Consider the following 7,301-nt stretch of genomic DNA (forward strand, 5'->3'; position numbering starts at 1 on the left):
ATAAGCTGTGAGGAGACATAAATACCACCATAGTTAATAAAATTTACATAGGATCTTATATGTTAAAGTATTAGTATACATTTCAAAATCTTAACTCAGAGCTGATGTGCCTCTCAGTAAATCAAGGAAAGCTGGAAACAAATCATAGAGAAAAAGACTGGGAAGCCTGTGCAAAGGGTAGAGGAGATTTTGACTCTGGTTCAATTAACCAGCAAGTATTCACTATTCATTTCTGCTGTGGTAAGCCCTGTAGGTATACAGAAATATAAAGTGTGGTCCCTGCCTCCAGTGGATTTACTATCACCTGAGAAATCAGACCAGCCAGACAGAATGGAATCAGATAATAAATGCTTGCACAAGAACTTGAACTTGATGAAGTAATAAACAGCAGGCAGCCTCTGAAGTCTACATAAAGGAGTGATACAATTGAAAAAATGAGAAGACTATGTCTTCAGTCCCTTGCATGCCTTCATTTCCCTTCCATAATTACTGCCCCAGTTCAGGTTTTCATGACTTTGGCCAGTGCAGTGGACTTACATCCAGCACTCAGCCATCTGCCTATCCTACTCCCTGCCAATCCATCCTACACATAGCTACAAGATTGAGTTTCCAAAGGTGCAGAAGAGCGTCACTGGCTCAACTTGCTCATCCACTTTGAATACCATCCTGGTAATCAGTTTTAGTGTTACCATTTTTTTTTTTTTCCAGTGGGTTTTAAAAATATGGAACGCTTCACGAATTTGCGTGTCATACTTGCGCAGGGGCCATGCTAATCTTCTCTGTATCGTTCCAATTTTAGTATATGTGCTGCCGAAGCGAGCACTAGTGTTACCATTTTTAAAAGAACACTTGAAGGCAAAACATTTGCACATTGTGGCAAGTTTGAAGAAGTATGCATTAGAAAGGCAGACTGTCTGCTGAGAAAGGGCAGCTGGATGCTTCAGTTCAGTTCAGTCACTAAGTTGTGTCCTAGGCAAGGCCATTCAGGCCAGTAGAACTTCAGAAGGACAGACAGAGGGGCTGGGTCGCATGAAACTGTCTCTTAGCTTTGTGGGCTGAGAAATTCTGTCTTGGTTCAGGGAGAAGATTCTCACAACCAGACTCAAGAGAGATGGATGTACACATCAGAAAGTCAATTTGTTGACATACAATGAGAACAGTAACAGATAAACCAGATATCTGTGTTCATTGATCAAGCACTGTCTTCCACTAGGAAAATAAAAGCCACATGAGAAGGCTTCAAGTGTGAGTTTAGCATGTTTGAGGAACATGCAGCTGGTTAGAGTGGAAAGATCAAGAGGAGGAGTGGTAGAAGATGAAATCGAGAGGTAGGCAAGGGTCAGCTCGTGTAGCACCTTGAAGACCATGATAAGGAGTCTAGATTTTATTCTAAGAAGTCAAAAGCTCTTGGGGTGTTTTAGGCAGGCGTATGATGTGACTGACTTTTCGATAGGATAACTCTGGATGCCGAGTGGAGAATCAATTCCAAAAGGATAATAATGACCATTAAAGGACAAGTAAGGAAGCTATTCCAGAAGTTTGACAAGAGCAGATGGTGGCTTTGGACTAGGGTAGTGGTGGTAAAGGTAGAAAGGACTGATTCGGGTGTTTTTTTGTTTTTTTTTTTTATGGCAGGGTTAGAGTGCTGAGGGATTAGAGTTGTGATTCCATGCCCACCAAATAGCTTTCCAATTGAAATCTGTCTTTTAAGTAGATTTTCCTTCTGGAGAAAGAAGTACTGATCTGGGAACCAGGGATTTGGTTTTCCTGCTAATTCCAGTTTTCTACCCTGAGGATTTGTACTTGAGTCTGAAATGGTTAGGTTAGTCTGTGGGTGCCGAGGCTGTAGATTGTAACATTCCTGAGCTGGTCTCAGGTAATCTCATCTTCCTGTTCTCCAAACCAGTCTGGTAATGAAGTAAACAATTCTTATTAAATGCATATAGTTTATATGGAAAGCAGCATATTTAATTCCACAATGATATTTTAGAGTGTATCTTGAAGACTTCTATCTCCTTGGAGACCTAAAAGTATTTTGTCCTGCCGGTATTATTTTAAATAAATATGTATTACTGACCTGAAGTATAGAGAAATCATTATTTTTTTAAACAGAAGGAAAATCAAACAAAAGTTTAATAACATGTATACAAGGAAAAAGTCCAGGAAAACTAAGTAACTTTGAGAAATTATTATTATATGTGGTCCTAGGTTACACCGGAAGTATAAAATAAATATGAACCTCCAACAACTACAAGGATGTGGAATAAGCAGCTATGGGGAAAGAATTCTATTCACTGCCTAAAACCCAGTGAGTTCCCTTGGACTGATCTCTGCTCTCCTTCAAAACCTGTATTGAATCAGTCAGTAGGATCTGTTACTACTGCCTTTGCTTCTGTCTTCCTCTGCATTCCCACGCTCTCCAGCCTCACCCTGTTGCCATCATGACACACCTGAATCACTGCAACAGCTTCCTGGCTGGTTTCCTGGACTCTGATTTTCTGGGAGGGGTGATGGGGGTAACAGTGCGAATCATGTGAGGACAGCACAGAAGTGGGTTTGGGGAGTGGTGAGTAGTTCAGTTTCAAGAGAGCAATGGATTTATAGCAGGAAATGGGAGACAAGTCTGGAAGGAGATTAGCACAATTGAGAGGGCCTTGGATTTGCACTCAAAGTTCAGATGATTTGGTGGTCATAGGGGAGATTTTTTTTTTTTATTTTTGAGCCAGTGAGGTGGGAAAACAATTCTATTTTTGTTTTTAATCTAAAATACTAGATTTTTAAAAATATGCTTTACCTTTACTGTATTTAGTAAATATTATAAAATATAAGAATTTTGCTTTAACACTAGACCCCATAGACATTCAGACAGTCATCATCTGTCTCCTGAGATGTGAGGTACCCTGGGGGAGGGGCCGGAGTGCTTTCCTGAGGAGGGCTTGACAGTGGCCCTAGCCCTCCTTCATTCACTTTCTGTGTCTGGTGATTTACTGTAATTTGCTCGGCTAAGTGGATTTCCAGAGAGCTAATTAATTATCACAAAGAAAATTTCTGCCTAGAACTAGACTGAAGCTCTTACTAAAACTGCAAGCACAAGAAAAGAATAAAGAAATGCACAGAGCTGACATTTCTGACTTCTGGTACAAGCTCTTCATTCTGGACCTAATGATATAAAAATAATGACGATCTAATAAGATCTGACAAGATTAGCTAGAAAATGGAAATTTGCAGGAGGACTATTTGAAATATGGATTTTTATCCACTATCTATAATTAACTTTGTCCCATATGTATGTTTTATATTGATATTAGAGTTAAAAATACTTACTTTAAAATTTTATATTTTGTAGATATTATATATATATGCTTAGTCACTCAGTCGTGTCTGACTCTTTGCGACCTCATGGACTGTAACCCGCCAGCCACCTTTGTCCATGGGGATTCTCCAGGCAAAAATACTGGAGTGGATTGCCATGCCCTCCTCTATGGGATCTTCCCAACCCAGGGATCAAACCCAGCTCTCCCACACTGCAGGGAGATTCTTTACCATCTGAGCCACCAGGGAAGCCCATAATATATATAGCTTTATATATATTATTATATATACTATATGTGCTCAAAAGTCTTAATGATACAATCAAAAACTTAAAGTCCACTAGATTAAAAGATGGCATTTGGAAGAAATCTGTCCTCATTATCTTTATTAACAAGTAATTGAATACTAGTACTACTATTTCATGATAATCTTATAGATATGATAGAGATTATACTTGAATAATAACCAGTTATATTTAGACCATGAGCGCTTTACAAGTTGAGAAATTTGGGAAGGAATACCAAGTAATGACTCCAGAATCAGATCGCTTAGTCTCTTCAGTCATTGCTTCCTGGGGCAAGTTATTTAACCGACCACACCTCAGTTTCCTTGATTATAAAATGAGACATAGTAGTAATTTCTGCATAGGGCCCTTTTCATGATTAAATGGGCTAATATATGTAAAAGTTTAAACTGGCATACCATAAGAACTCAGTGAATGTTAACTAATATTAACCTGGCTTTGGTTAAATCTGGGGTCTTTAAAGTGTGCTTTGCTTTTTTAAAAAGTTTTTTTTTAATTACCTTTTTTGCTTTAAATAATTATTTTGAAGTTTTTAATGAAGTACGGTTGATTTACAATGCTGGGTTAGTTTCAGGTGTATAGCAAAGTGATTCAGTCACTGATTCTTTTTCAGATTCTTATAGGTTATTCTGAAATATTGAGTATAGTTCTCTGTGCTATACAGTGTCTTCTTATTGGTTATGCATTTTGGTTAAATCTGAGGGACTTCCCTGGCAGCCCAGGGATTAAGACTGTGCTTCTAATGCATGGGGTACAGTTTCCATCCCTGGGTGGAGAACTAAGATCCCCTGTGCTGCACGGCCACAAAAGAAATAAATAAATTGGAGAAAACAAACCCCCTTGCTACCTACTGCCTCTTGTTGGCCAACAGGGGTCAGTACATGGCAACCTACATGGGGAAGTTAAATAAAATGCTTCACGGGGGCAAGAAAAGATTTTCAGTGTCTGAGGAAACATCCATGTTTAACTTCAGAAAATTTTCACAAACTGGTGTTGTGAAAAATCAGTCACAATAAAAATAAGCACTTAGAAGTATATAAAGAGAAGTCAAAATACTTTAAAAAATAAATAATAAATATATTTCAAATGTTTAAAAGCAGTTTAAAATGCAGAAGGATGTTTTAAATGGTAGTACTCTGCAGCAGAGACCTTGGGAATTCATGGTGCAGTAGAGCACTATCTTGCCAAGAAAAGCAACTTGCTTACCAAAATGACCAAATATGTATGTCAAGTTCTGCTGCCTTAATATTTGGGGTGGGGGCAGGAGAGAGTATGAACCTTCCTATTTGCAGATTTTATAACAATAAAGTTTATTATTGAATGCTCACTATGTCAAGTGCTTTACTTACATCACCTTTTTTTTTTTTTACTTTTTAACGTGAAAATATTCAAATATATAGAAAATGATAAGAGTCCATATACACACAGTTTAACGTTTAACAGTTTCCATATTTTAATCTTTCTGAATTATTTAAAATACAGATAGCAAATATTTTACCCCTAAATACACCAATATATTATCTAAAAAGGGAAGTTTTTCTAAATAAGCACAATGCCTCTGTACGCGGGCATGCTCAGTCGTGGTGACTCACTTCGACCCTATTGACTATAGCCTGCAAGGCTCCTGTCTGCTGGATTTTTCCAGGCAAGAATACTGGAGTGGATTGCCATTTCCTCCTCCTGGGGATCTTTCCCACACAGGGACCGAACCTGTGTCTCCTGCATTTCCTGCATTGGCAGGCAGATTCTTTACCACTGAGCCACCTGGGAAGCCCCCAGTACTGTTAAAAAACAAAACAAACAATAAAACTGTCTAGTATCATCTAATGCTTAGTCTCTATTCATATTCTCCACTTGTCACAAAATATCTTTTATACCAGAACCAAGGACAAGCCATTGTATTATGTTTCTTAGGCTTCTTTTTATCTAAAACAGCCCTCCCTCAGTATTGCCTCTCTTCTTTTTTCTTTTCATGGTTTGTTTTTTTTTTTAAAGGTACTGAGTTAATTTAAGAGACTGAACCATTTGTTCTCCAGGATGTCTCACCACTTGTTCTGGATTTTTTCTGATTATTTGCTTCTATCCTTGTAGTTCCTGCTTGATTACTCTGAAGTTAAAGATTTTTGGAAACAGTGCTTCACAAATGATGCTGGTGCTTCATATTGTATCACATCAGGAGACGCATAATGTCAGGTTGGCCTAATTTCAGTGATGATAAAATTGACCTAGGTTAAGGTGGGAAGGGACCGGATTTCTCCACTGTCTTTATGGATTTCCCCTAATGACTGGCACATAATCCCTGGCTCTATGTGAATATCCTGTTCCCTATCGCACTTTTACCTGTTGGTCTCATGATCGTGGTATGAATTAATCACTTCATTAGGGACTACAAAATGGTGAATTTCTAATTCTTTCCTTCATTTTACGTTATTTAACTGGCATACTTTTGTAAAGGCAACGGTTCCCTCAGCAACTGGGGCCATTTGGTTACCCTTAAATATGTCTGCAACTAGAAATGCAGGCTAAATGTTTATTTTCTTAAATTACCAGTATTCAGAGTAAAGAGTTGGTGTAAAAGTCACTACCAGTAGTATGGCAGACAGTTTTAAAAAAAAATTTTTTTTTTAGATTTGTTTACTCTCGTGGGGAAATTAATTTTATGTTTGACATTTTAGATCAACTGCAGTTATTTGTGAAGCTTAAATCATTCTAACTTTGGCCAGTGCGCATTCCTTCAAGTTGGCTTCTGTGACTTTTTCAAAGAACTTCACTTTTTAATACCTCCTCATTTTCTGTCACAAGATGTTCTGACTGCTCCTCTTGACCTGGCATCAGCCATTTCTCCAAAGAACCCTGGTACCTTTTAGTGGAAAAGTGGTATTTAAAAATCAAAATCTGGGTGCCAAGGATAGTCATTGCTTCAAAGCTCTGAGTTCATATTAATTTTCACTTCAAAGTTAACAATATAGAGTTTTTATGTCATTGTTATTATACCTCTTTACATGGGAGCTTTTACCCTGATAATATTAACAAAATTACTTTTAATATTTATATCAACCCTATGAGATAGGGGATCATATCTTACATTTATAACTTGTGAGCATAATTTATGTTACAATCTCTATTTTAAAAGGAGACACCACAGACAAGAGGTGCCCGAGGTTCAGTTCAGTCACTCAGTGGTGTCTGCCTCCTTGCGACCCCATGGACTGCAGCATGCCAGGCTTCCCTGTCCATCACCAACTCCTCGAGCCTGCTCAAACTCATGTCCATCGTTACACGTCCAGTAAACAGCACATCCAAGTAAACAGCAAGTAAACGTTACACGTGCGAGGTTACACGTCCAGTAAACAGCAAGAGTTGGGCTTTGAGGCCCTCATGCAACTTCCATCAGGGAAGGGAGACCCTGACTCTCAGAGGAGCTTTCCTAGGAGGCCAAGGGTCCTTAGAAATGGTAATCAGGTAGATAATCAGAGCTGTTGTTCAAACTCGCGCGTAAGATTCTTTGCGACCCCATGGGCTGCAGCACACCAGGCTTCCCTGTCCTTCACCATCTCCCGGGGTTTGCTCTAGTGCGAGGTCTGATCCACTAAGCCCCCTGATCAGGGCTAGGGTGCGGGAACCAGCGAGTGGTGTGAACAGAGCCCCCCTCATTCCTCCAAACCCAAAGGGCGGGACCGGGCGA

The 7,301-nt window shown here is 39.0% G+C and overlaps 1 non-coding gene across 1 annotated transcript; it reads right to left on the minus strand.

Moving 5' to 3' along the window:
- Positions 1-716: 716 nt before the first annotated feature.
- LOC122438955 lies at positions 717-823 on the minus strand. The gene has a single exon (XR_006268700.1). It is a non-coding gene; the product is annotated as a U6 spliceosomal RNA (small nuclear RNA).
- Between the last annotated feature and the right edge of the window lie 6,478 nt (positions 824-7,301).

The sequence above is a fragment of the Cervus canadensis genome, chromosome 3 (genome assembly GCF_019320065.1).
Source record: "Cervus canadensis isolate Bull #8, Minnesota chromosome 3, ASM1932006v1, whole genome shotgun sequence".
In the NCBI taxonomy this organism is placed as follows: Eukaryota; Metazoa; Chordata; class Mammalia; order Artiodactyla; family Cervidae; genus Cervus; species Cervus canadensis.